Raw genomic sequence first — 13,360 nt, 5'->3', positions numbered from 1 at the left:
CCTCAGTGATACATAGTAGAGTTCAAACCACACCTCTGATCACCAAGGTTACTGTGGAAAGTTTTTTTAATTAGTTTTACCAGCATTCAAGGGAGTGACACATACACTCATTCCACTCCACCAAGTGTCCATTACCAATCTGTGGTCAAAGGAACCCATTCTGCCAATGCTTCTTCTTTCTGCTTCCAAGTGCTGCTTGCTTCTCCTCATGCCTCTGCTCCTAATACCCCCATGCATACCTCAAAGCAACCACCTTTTATCTGCCTTAGTCATGGCAGCTGTGGCTCTAGGAAACAGTCACTGATGGGTCCAGGTCCGTTACCAGATAGACCAGGGAGAGAAAGCCCTGCCTCTCACCATGCTCTGCCCCAGCACAGGCCCGCAATCACCTGCCTCAGGTAGAGCCCATCAGTGCCTTTGCAAAGTCTCTTCCATGTTGATGTTTGTGGGATCACAGTCATTAATAATAGCATTAATAATAATGGTATTTAAGTGCTTACTATGTGCCGAGCACTGTTCTAAGCGCTGGGGTAAATACAAGGTCATCGGATTGTCCCAAAGGGGCGCTCGTATTTTTAATCCCCATTTTATAGAGGAGGTAACTGAGGCACAGAGAAGTTAAGTGGCTTGCCCAAGGTCACACAGCAGAAGAGTGGCAGAGGAGGGATTGGAACCCACATCCTCTGACTCCCAAGCCTGGTTCCACTAAGCCATGCTGCTTCTCTTAATTAATTAATTAATTAATTGATTAATAAGGCAGCTTTCTGTGGGACCACCAGGCATACTTCACTTGATATGCAGATATGAACGCATAATTACAGTGGTATTTATTAAGTGTTTATGCTACTCCAAGCCTCTATCAAATGCTGGAATAAGACAACTGGGTTAGATGCAGTCTCTGACTCACATGAGGCTAATAGTTAAAGATATATACTCTATCTGTTAAATAAATAGTGATAATCTTACCACTACTCAATTAGGCAGCACTGTCAAACTAAGGGATGTTTTTGGATGTTAACTTAAATTTTCCTTAATCATTTTTATTTCAATTGCTGTACTTTAGAGTGAAAATCAGAGATGAAGAAGAAGTGATGTAGCTGTTTTCATGTTGAAATTGAAGAGCCAATCACAGCTAGTGGGAGGGACAAAAGAGACAATTAAGAATGAAGCTGGGGAAAAGGTCAGTAGACCGCCAAGACCTAAAAGATGCCAATGTCTTTCCTCTAGGATTAATTGAGGTAAGAAACTTTCCTTTAGTCTAGTTTGTGCATCTTCCATCTGTTCAGTATTCTGTACACATTTAATTTGACTACTTATAATAGTGCAAATTTAAATATTGAAAAGTCACCGATCTTCTTTTTCATTTTAATTCCCATTCAGCCATTTAGGCCTTAATCATATAATGCACTTGGTGCTTATATAAACATCATCATATTGTCTTGGCAATAATGAGTCTGCGAGATGACCTCAGTAGTCTAAACCCAGAATCGGCTTTTCCTAAGGCTCCCGTCACTCATCCATCCCCAAACGGACTCTGTTGAGGAATCACAAGCCACTGTTCCGGAGATGACCTCAGTAGTCTAAACCCAGAATCGGCTTTTCCTAAGGCTCCCGTCACTCATCCATCCCCAAACGGACTCTGTTGAGGAATCACAAGCCACTGTTCCATATGGCACTTCTGATAACTGTTGAAAGACAGTCACCGGCAGTCTACAGACTTCAATCAAGATTAAACCTTTATTGAATCCCATTTGTCATAACTTCAGGCCGTTGTTTAATGCCTCCTAAATATCCAAAGCCTTCCCCAATTGGCACCAAACCCAATTCTGTTCCCAGCTGTTTGAGTCCTGAGAGTGTGAGGTGGAGTAGGGAGAGGCGAAAAGCAGGATGGAGAACGGCAGAAGAGAGGAGGAGGCAAGCAGATAAGTTGATTCAGTTGAAGAATTCACCAATAATAAGTGTGGTATTGAGGAAGTGCTTCCTATGTGCTGGGGTTGATAAAATGAAGTCAGAACAGTCACTGTCTCTGTGTCACTGGGGGATCACAGTCTAAGAGTGAAGGAGAAGCGACATGCTTTAGTGAATAGGACACGGCCTGGGAGTTGGAAGGAACTGGATTCTAAGCCCAGATCTGCCAAATTTTGGCTGTGTGACCTCGGGCAATTTGCTTCACTTCTCTGGGCCTCAGGTACCTCATTTGGAAATGGGGATTAATACTGTGAGCCCTATGTGGGGCAGGGTTAGTATCCAACACAACACCAGCACTTAATAATAATGATAATGTTGGTATTTGTTAAGCACTTACTATGTGCCGAGCACTGTTCTAAGTGCTGGGGTAGACACAGGGGAATCATGTTGTCCCCCGTGGCACTCACAGTCTCAATCCCCATTTTACAGATGAGGGAACTGAGGCACCGAGAAGTTAAGTGACTTGCCCAAAGTCACATAGCTGGCAAGTGGCTGAGCTGGGATTCAAACCCATGACCTCTGACTCCAAAACCCGTGCTCTTCCCACTGAACGACGCTGCTTCAAGCAGCCTTATTAAAGGGCCTAGGACATAGTAAGTGTTTAACAAGTACCATTAAAAAAAAAAAAAAAAAAGAAAGTAGAAGGCCCTCCAATCACAAGTTAGCAGCTAGCTGCACTCGAGTGGAGACCCTGAGTACAGTTGTAGCATTCACTCTGAGGGCTTATATAGCGGTAACAAACACACTCATCAGGAAATATGTCCCCATCTGGACTGCGGCTTTCCCCAAGATCCAGGAAAGATGGGAACCCAAACGCATGCCAAGGGGTGATCATTCATATTTACTGAACGCTAACCTTGTGCAGAGCTCTGTACTAAAAGCCTGGAAGAGTAGAGTATAAGAATTAAGTAAAGTATAAGAATTATATAATAGTTATGTACGATATATATACATACACACATATAGATCTAAACTCACAATATGCATAATAATAATAATAATTTTGGTATTTGTTAAACGCTTACTATGTGACAAGCACTGTTCTAAGTGCTGGGGTAGATACAAGGTAATCAGGTTGTCCCACGTGAGGCTCACAGTCTTCATTCCCATTTTACAGATGAGCTGAGGCACAGAGAAGTTAAGTGATGTGCCCAAGGTCACACAGCTGACAAGCAGCAGAGCCGGGATTAGAACCCATGACCTCTGACTCCCAAGCCCGGGCTCTTTCCACTGAGCCACGCTGCTTCTCCGATATACCAGATATTGAGGGGCTCAGTTGTTTATTGAAATCTATTATTCAATCTAAATTTATTGCATAGACCATGGGTCTGGGACTGAGCAGGACTTGGGTTCTAATTCCCCCCTCCATCACTTGTGGCTCAGTGGAAAGAGCATGGGCTTTGGAGTCAGGGCTCATGAGTTCGAATCCCAGCTCTGCCACTTGTCGGCTGTGTGACTGTGGGCAAGTCACTTAACTTCTCTGTGCCTCAGTTCCCTCATCTGTAAAATGGGGATTAAGACTGTGAGCCCCACGTGGGACAACCTGATTCCCCTGTGTCTACCCCAGCGCTTAGAACAGTGCTTGGCACATAGTAAGCGCTTAACAAATACCAACATTATTATTATTATTATTGTCTGCTTGGATAAGTCACTTGACTGAGGTGCCTCAGTTCCCTCCTCTGTAAAAATCCATTCATTCATTCATTCATTCAATCAATAGTATTTATTGAGCGGTTACTATATGCAGAGCACTGTACTAAGTGCTTGGAATGTACAAATCGGTAACGGATTGAGGCAGTTCCTGCCCTTTGACGGGCTTACGGTCTAATCGGAGGAGACGGACAGACAAGAACAATAGCAATAAATAGAATCTAGGGGATGAACATCTCATTAAAACAATAGAAAATAAATAGAAATAAGGTGATGTACATTTCATTAACAAAATAAATAGGGTAAAATGGGGATTGAGACTGTGAACCCCATGTGGGGCATGGACTGTGTCCAACCTGATTAGTTTGTATCTATCCTGGCATCTAGTACAGTGCCTGAAACATAGTGAGTGCCTAACACAGACCTTATAAAAAGAAAATAGATATCTTTTCAGTCTGATCTGTGGAAATAAGAATTGCTCAGCCTTCTGGACTGCAATGGAGTGGCTTCAGGTCCACTTCATGTTTCTGGGGTTCCTAGTGCCTGTTTTGAACACAACGGAGAATGATCGGTTTTGTTTCCTGACGCAACAGACTTACAGGTGTTATTTTTACAGCACACCAAAAACCTTGATTGGAACAGGAGTGCACGCCAGCCAGAGAAATTAACCTGACTTAATTTTTTTTTTCCTTTCACAGATCGCATAATTGCTTTGCAACCACCTACAGTCATGTTTTAATTTCCATTGTGTTGCCACCTCAGAAAGCTTTCCATTATATTCCAGGTCACAAGACCAAATTTAAAACATTAGACAGCTCAGAGATTAAAACCTGCCAGATGACTTTAATGAAATAAATTCATGGTGGAAACTCAGAATGCTTTCTAAAAGGAATCCAAGTCCATTCTATGTCTCAGGCTTCATTTTTTCAGGGCTTTCTACTATTCTGCATTTTTTTTTTTTTTTTTGTAAAGTCCAGATATAGATTGGGGTCGAGGCCGGTATGCACCAGTAGAATCATATAACCAGGCAATTGAGTGGTTCCTGGTTATTAATGAAACATAATAGCTTGTATGTGTGTGGAGCAGCCTGTGGGAGACCAGCTGCGAAAGAAAGGTGAAGGAGAGACAGAGCCTGAACTGAAACTTGACTTAAATATCTGGTCCACAAAATGGAGGCGAGTTACCAGAGATGAAAGCCGATAAATCTGAATGCTAATAAGAGGAGATGCTTTTATTATGATGATTATCATTGAACGACAAACTCATGAATAGGTTCATGAAATATGAAGATTTCTGCATTTTTTAAATGATAAAAGTTTCTGGGTGTAGTCAAATAAAAGCCAGAATGATAATAGTAATAATGTTGGTATTTGTTAAGCGCTTTCTATATGCAGAGCACTGTTCTAAGCACCGGGGTATACAGGGGAATCAGGTTGTCCCACATGAGGATCACAGTCTTATTCCCCATTCTACAGATGAGGGAACTGAGGCGCAGAGAAGTGAAGTGACTTGCCCACAGTCATACAGCTGACAAGTAGCAGAGCCAGGATTCAAACTCATGACTTCTGACTCCCAAGCCCGGGCTCTTTCCACTGAGCCACGTTGTTTCTCTGAAACTGTGGTAAGGGTAGTTATTAAGTGCCTATTGAATGCTACTGTAAACACTTGGGATGGGAAGTTGAAAGCATAGATCATGTCCTTGTCCTCACATACCTTACTCTGTAATAGGGAAGGCCGTGTTGAAGAGCTATGCCCTGCGTCATCGGTGCAGTGATACATTTATTCTGAACTCTCTGCTTTCTGCTGTAGGATGGCATTTATCCGCAGAAAGTTTGGGGAGTCTCGGTCTCTTCATCATCCTCCTTCGAGGCCCATATCAGGATTATCAAGGGTTTTGCTTTCCAAATGCTTAGGTGACCCAGCCGATAGGAGAAAATGTCAAAAGGGATACAGGGTGGAACATCCGGAGTAACAGCAGCAACATCAGTATAATTTGGTATTTAAGTGCTTACTATGTGCCAAGCACTTTTTAAACTGCGGAGGTAAATATACATGATAAATCAGGTCAGACACAGTCCCTGTCCCACATGAGGCTTGCGATCAAAGGTGGAGAGAGAACAGATATTTCATCCCCATTTCACAGAGGAGGAAACGGAGAGAGAGAGAGAAGTCAAGCCACCTGGCCAAGGTCTTAGAGCAGGCAGATGGTGCATTATGGTCAATGAGAAAATGTGTAGGTGAATTGAAATAGAAATAACTCATTGAAAGCCTAAGGTTTTTTGGTGTTTTGTCTAGAAAGCCGTTCTCAATATTGAAGAAACAAACCTTGGAGACAAAGGAGGCAACAGGATGGATTTGGTTTCGACCTTGTCCTGATCATCCTCCTCAGTAATCTGTGCCAAATCATTGATTAGTAATAATAATAATAATAATTAATAATTATGGTATATGTTAAGCGCTTACTATGTGCCAGGCACTGTTCTAAGCGTTGGGGCGTTTACAAGCAAATTGGGTTGGACATAGTCCCAGGTCGGGCTCACAGTCTCAATCCCCACTTTATAGAGGAAGTTATTGAGGCACAGAGAAGTAAAGTGACTTGCCCAAGGTCACACTGCAGACAAGTTGCAGAGCTAGTATTAGAACCCACGACTTTCTGACTCCCAGGCCTTGGGTCTATCCACTACTCTATGGCACTTCTCTACTACGCCATGCCTTTGATAGCTTTTCTGAAGACATTCTTAGTAACCCAACTAAGCCCTGGAAATCTGGCCACCAAGAATCAGAGGGTTTAGCAGGAATCAATATTGTTTCCCAGTGTCACCTCGATATTAGAACTAAAAGGAATTACGGAATTATTGGACAGTGATTCTTTTATTATTGGACAGTGATTCTTTTCTACTTAAGGTTGTATGGTTGTACCTTTATATAGTCCTTAAAGCTATTTTACCTCTGAGGAAGTCGAGCAAGGATATACCTGCACAGGCACTTTATGAGATAATTAAAATAATGTAACCTCCCACAGATCTACCCAGTAAATTCTATCTTCATAATACTATTAATGATAATTGTGATATTTCAGTGCTTACTATGTGCCAGGTACTGTTCTAGGTGCTGAGGTAGGGATAAGGTAATTGGGTTGCATATAGTCCCACATTCAATCAGTCAATCATGTGGGGCTCACAGTAAAATCCCCATTTTACACACGAGGTAACTGAGGTAGAGAGAAGTGAAGTGACTTGCCCAGGTCACACAGGAAAAAAGTGGTGACCCAGTATCAGAAGCCAGGTTCTTCTGACTCCCAGGGCTTTGCTCTACCCACTGGACCATGCCGCTTGCCTTCCTTTATTTCATGATTTCAACTCCAAGAATATTTGGAGCCTATTTAGAGCACTTGTTCAATCACCTTTTTTTAGTGGAGCTATACATATTTTACAGTCTTCTGTGGAAAAGTGAATAGGTATTCAAAAAGACTAATTAAATGGATTCTCCATTTTGACATTTTTGGCTGTTATTTGAAGTGAATGGCACAGAATATACTCCAACACTATCATAGCGCTGACATATTTCTGGCAATGTACACTCCACTAGACAATTTTATTTTGGCTCCTTGGCATTTGGGAGAATTGTGGGAATGAATCTATAACAATAATTTTGGTATTTCTCAAGCTCTTACTTTGTGTCAAGCTCTGTACTAAGCGCTGGGGTTGACTGAAGATAACTCAGGTTGAACACAGACCCTGCCCCACTCAGAGGTCACAGTCTAAGGAATTTGATGTCTGCGTGTGTGTGTGTGTGTGTGTGTGTGCGCGCGCATATGCACCATATGCCTCATCATCATCATCAGTGGTAATTATTGAGTGTTTACTATATGCCAAATGCTGTACTAAGCACTTGAGGGAATACAACTGAGCAGAGATGGAAGCCACATTCCCTGTCCGCAGCAAAATTACAAGCATATTTGTAAACTGGTGGAAGCAACCTAATAATGTCACCTATTCAAAAATAAGTCGGATTTATAGAGTACCTACTGGCTACTGAACATTCTCTCATAATCTTGGGAGAATTTAATAGAAAGCCTCGCTCGGTTGTTTCTTCCATTGGAAATCTTAGACACATTTTTATTGAGTTGCATGACCGCCAGATTGGGTTTGGGAGTCATTAATACACACTGATGTGCTCAAAATCCGAGTCTTCTAACACATCCCACAAAGCAAATCTACAAGGACCCAGATAGTACCATGTTCCCTTTTGCATTATTATGATGAAATAATTTGATTGAGTTAGACGTATATTTTCCTCTGAGGTGACCTTTCTGAAAGGTTTACAAGTGTTTGCTGAATCTATTTTTAGATAGCATCGCCTCTGAATTTCACTATTATACAGTGGATAGTGTAGGCTGAAACACAAAACTGTACCTTTAACACCAATTAGAAGCTGAATTTTTGTTCATAGGGGATACCAGTCCTATTAACTCTAGCCTAGAGGGATGCGTTTGTGAGAATGGGACTTTAAGAAAGTTGTAATAACTGAATATTTTAGCCAGTGTGGTCATTCTCCTTTTCCTCCAAAACTTTTCCCAGTGATCCCAAGAAGTAGCAAATTTCACTGAACTGTCTTGATTTCTTCATGTTCCACCCTCCCGTGCCAGAGGGTATATGAATCAGGAAGAGAAAAGACCAAAAGGAGGAGAGCTGCAATACTGAGGGCCTGGTCGATTCACGCATGGTTTATCAATCGTTAAATATGTAGTGCTCTTTAAATGTGAAATCCCTGCTTAAGAAAACACTTGAAACAATTGAATTCATCTTAGGGTAGGAAAAGCAGCATGAGATTGGGAGGCAGGAGATCAAGGTTCTAATAATAATGGTGGTATTTGTTAAATGCTTACTATGTGCCAGGCACTGTTCTAAGCGCTGAAAACTACTCTAATCTACTCCAATCTACTATGCCACTTGGTTGCTGTGTGACCTTGAGCAAGTCACTTAACTTCTCTGAGGCTTCGTTTCCACATAATAATAATGTTAGTATTTGTTAAGCACTTATATGCCAAGCACTGTTCTAAGCACTGGGGTAGATGCAAGGTATTCAGGTTGTTAATGCATTCATTCAATCGTATTTATTGAGCGCTTACTTTGTGCAGAGCACTGTACTAAGCACTTGGAACGTACAATTCGGCAACAGATAGAGATCATCCCCACCCAATAATGGGCTCACAGTCTAAATGGGGGAGACAGACAACAAAATGAAACAGAATAAAACAAAACGAATAGTCTGGTGTAAATATCATCAAGATAAACAGATTATAGATATAGACACATCATTAACAAAATAGAGTAATAAATAATATATGCAAATATGCACAAGTGCTGTGGGGAGGGGAAGGGGGAAGGGAAAAGGGGGAATGGGGAGGGGAAGAGGGACAGAGAGAAAGGGAGAGCTCAGTGTGGGAAGGCCTCCTGGAGGAAGTGAGCTCTTAGTAGGAATTTGAAGAGGGGAAGAGAGTTAGTTTGGCAGATGTGAGGAGAGAGGGCGTTCCAGGTCAAGTTATCCCCTGTAGGGCTTCATCCCCATTTTACAGATGAGGTAACTGAGACACAGAGAAGTTAAGTGATTTCCCCAAGGTCACACAGCCGACTAGAGGCAGAGCTGGAATTAGAAGGCATGACCTCTGACTCCCAAACCCAGGCTCTTTAGACCCCTGTGGGCAGGGATCGTTTTTATCTGATGATCTAGTATCTACTTAGTATTTAGCATGGTATTTGGTACATAGTAGCAAATAAGAATGAATAGGATTGTAACTCTTATTTACTCTTAATTAGAAACTCAATATTTTCACACCACCTCATTGCTTGTGCTCTCAGAATCTCCCTTTGTATTTTCGTCTATATCTTCTTCCTTCCTATCTTTAAATTATTTGGGGTCTTTCTCCTCCATTAAGCTCCTGAGTCAGGCTCATGCCTCTTCCAATCTACTGCCCTCTCACAAGTGTTTAGTACACCCTTAACCTAACAAACACTCAGTAAGGGCTCAATAACTATTATTGCTTCCCGGATGGGAAGATATCATGGTGCACTTTCACTGTGTGTCAGACTGCTAATTTAGTCCCTCAGTCACTTCAATTAATCGATCACCTATTCACGTTTTTTTTTTTTTTTTTTTTTTTTTTCCTGACTCATTTCATCCGGAGCATTTTCTAATTGGGAATTTAATGCTATCTATCAAATTGGAGAATTCTCCTTGTACGGCCCCCTGGAAACCGGGAGCAGTGGTTTAATGGTCCAGGTGCAAATCTCCATAGGCCTTCATGCCTCAAATCCTTCATGCCTGTAATAAGTGGGTTGGAATGTGAGCCTATTTTATTAGTGATAATGTTACTGTATGCTAAGCATGTATTACAAAAACTAGCCTGCTTCTCTGGAGACTAAAACTTAGCCAAGGACAGAATCCTAAAAATGCAGATTTTTTTTTTTTTCCATTAAAAGCCAAATCCTTCATTTTGAATGGTTGAATAAGATAGTTTTCTGCAGCTAATTTTGCATAATGGACCCAGAGGAGCAGATGCCGAAAAGACAGAGGAAAGCTGAGAAAGTGGAGAAGCTGAGTTATTCCCTTTGCCTTTCACAGAGACTGGCAAGAGAGGAAGGAACTGATGAGCAGAAGGGAAGAGGTGAAAGCACTAATATTCTATTTTTGCTTTTTCTCATATGCCACTGGAATCTGCTTTCTGAGTCTATAAACTTCCACTCCACCACATTCTTTCTCCCTTCTCCTTCTCCTACCAAATCAGTCCCTGAACGCAATTTGCCTTCTCATTCATCCGACTGGGCCTTCGGAGTAGTAATTGCATTTGTCGCGTACTCACGGAGAGCTACACACTTTACAAGTGCTTGGTGAAAGACAGTAGATGCTTATGACACCTTCATTACTCACTAGGAACACACAGTCTAACAAGCTTAGTACAATGCCTGGCACATAGTAAGCACTTAACAAATACCATAATAATAAGCCTCATGAAACTCATAGCTCCTCCAAGAAGCCTCCCCCAACTATTATTATTATTAAGTGACTTAGAGTCTTTTCCGATTCATAGCAATTTCATGGATATATTTTCTCCAGAACGTCCTGTCCTCTGCCATAATCCACAATCTTTCTAATGATGCTCCCGTTACCGTTGTTATGGTCTCTATCCATCTAGCTGCCGGTCTGCCCCTTCCACATTTTCACTGGATTTTTCCTACCATTCGTGTCTTCCCCAGAGAATTAGTCCTTCCGATTATGTGTCCAAAATATGCTCATCTAAGTCGAGTCATTTGGTCTTCCAAAGACCACTTTGGTTTAATTTGCTCCAAAATCCATTTGTTTCTTTTTCGGGCAGTCCCAAAAGTCTTCACCAACCTGACATCACCCAACTAAGCCCTAATTTATTCTACCTCTTCTTTCTGCACCACCTGTGAATTTGGATTTTGTACCCTTTAAGCCCTTGATATTCACCCTTTCCTTAGCCCCAAAGGAAATTTAGACACATACCTCTCGCCTAGAGGACATATACTTCTCTCCCCCTTCAAATCCCACAGACTGACACTCGCCCACATTCAAAACCTGATTAAATTGTATGTTCCAAGGGCTTAATACAGTGCTCTGCACATAGTAAGCACTCAATAAATACTACTGAATGAATTAAAATCACATCTTCTCCAAGAGGTTTTCCTTTGATTAAGCCCTCATTTCCCCTGCTCTCTCTCTCTTCTGAATCATACTTTCACTTGGCTTTGTTTTAATCTTTGTCTCCCTCTCTAGACTGTAAATTCCTTGTGTTCAATGAGGGTGTCTACCATCTCCTTTGCATTGCACTTTCCAAAGCGCTTAGCATACTCTTCTTCATATAGTAAGTCCTCAACGAATAGAATAGATTGATTGATTAATTTTAGGAGTTGATCTTAGTGGCATGCACTTGTGTTTTGTACCCTAAGTGAGCCAAGATTCTGCCTCTGTTGAGTTGAATAAGTTGTCAGTCATTCCCAGACATTCTTTGTGAATTTGGGAAAATTCTCAGCGGACACTTGTAGTGGCCTCTGAGCTTAGTCTGCTTATATATTTATGTTTTTTTAAATCACTTTTATAATAGCCAGTATTTACATTATTTTTCTCAGGGTGACCTATGGTAATCTTGAAAAACCTCTTGTGGCTTGTTTGGATTATGGAAATAGTTGTTTTGCAAATGGCAAATCTCTTAAGTGGCTCTTTGGAACTGCTGCCTAAGACTCAAATTATATATTGTGCAGAGCGTAATATTGGACTAAAATGAGACCTCCCTAGAAAAGTGTAACCAGAACAGTCAGGGAAAGCAAAATGTCAATTTGCTTCTAAATAGGAACTTACTTCTTTTCCTCTTTTTAGTCTCCCTGGATTATTCTTCTGGAGTTGAATACGTATGAGTTCCTGCCAGGTTAGAATAATATTGGTCTTGATACAGCCAGAGAATCCTGGTTGTTGCAGGAGCAGATAATAAATTGTAGGGAAATCCATGTTTCTTCCAATATGTCGTTGGTCGAGATAATGTTTTCCTTGTTTAATACATGTCAGCTTCCTCAATAAAAGACCTTTCTTTACTCTGTGCATCATCCCTTCGTGTGAGTTTATAAACAAGATGTTCATAGATGTAAGCACAGTAAAGACCACCGAAAATCGCCACTTACGTGCATGCCTGTTTACTTATTTATATTAATGCCTGTCTTCCTCACTATACAGTAGCTTGTTGTAGAAAGGAAATGTGTCCGTTATATTGTTCTTTCCCAAGTTCTCAGTACAGTACTTTGCACACATAGCATTCAAAAAATACAACTGATCGACTGAAAAGCTTACTTTCTCATTAAACCAAGGAATACAGAAAATAGCTGAATGGATTACTTTTTTTCTTTGAAACACAGAAAACTAAAAGGATTTACACATGCAGAAGAAATGCTACTAACTGGGTATTTTTGCAGAGTTCATATTATGCAAAGCTTGCAGCCAAAGAAAACTCGCCAACATGACACCACACACACTCACTTAAAACTGCAGTGTGTGATGTTCGGTGTGATTCACAGTTACTGAAGCAGCAACGTCGTGTGACCCTCTATAGAACTATTAGAAGAGAAATGGCTTAAGTTAGGTTTTCCTGTTAACCAGTCTTCAAAAATAGGCTGAAGATGTGAAGATGAACAGAAATTAGAGGACAACTTTAATAATCTTTAAAATGACTAAAATAAATAGTAATTTAGATGTAGTGACTCACAGAGGAAGCTAAAATTTACAGAAACAAATCAGTCAATCAGTAGTATGTATCGATTGCTTACTTTGTGTAGAGCATTCTACTAAACTCTTGGGAGAGTAAAATGGAGTTAGTAGACAAAATCCCTGCCAATTAATCTATCGATCGTATTTAGCATTTATGGGGTGCAGAGCACGGTACCAAAGACTTGGGAGAGTATAATACATCAATATAACGGAATTGGTAGACACATTCCCTGCCCACAATGAGTTTACGGTCTAGAGGGGGAAATAAACATTAAATATGGAATTTCTAAGAAAGCAATAAATGAGTAACTAGCGTTTTAGTTTGAAAATCATAAATAGGCACAAAAAAGTAGAGCCCATGAAGCATTCAGTACTATAAAAGAAACTGTCAAGCTATGCCAAAGAACCCAGGATAAAAATTAATAGAGTGATCTGATATGCACAAACAGTCCACTTTTCACAACAA

The 13,360-nt window shown here is 40.9% G+C and overlaps 1 long non-coding RNA gene across 1 annotated transcript in view; it reads left to right on the top strand.

The window, feature by feature from the left end:
* LOC114812944 overlaps positions 1-4,908 on the top strand; it is a 66,942-nt gene extending 62,034 nt beyond the window's left edge. Inside the window, exons 3-4 of the long non-coding RNA XR_003760557.2 lie at positions 1,064-1,238; positions 4,317-4,908. This is a non-coding gene — a long non-coding RNA (uncharacterized LOC114812944). The remainder of the gene's footprint in view (positions 1-1,063; positions 1,239-4,316) is intronic.
* Positions 4,909-13,360: the final 8,452 nt, after the last annotated feature.

This window comes from Ornithorhynchus anatinus, chromosome 6, assembly GCF_004115215.2.
Source record: "Ornithorhynchus anatinus isolate Pmale09 chromosome 6, mOrnAna1.pri.v4, whole genome shotgun sequence".
Lineage (NCBI taxonomy): Eukaryota > Metazoa > Chordata > Mammalia > Monotremata > Ornithorhynchidae > Ornithorhynchus > Ornithorhynchus anatinus.
Note: the sequence above shows the minus strand (reverse complement) of the source record. Positions and strands in the feature narration are given on the sequence as shown.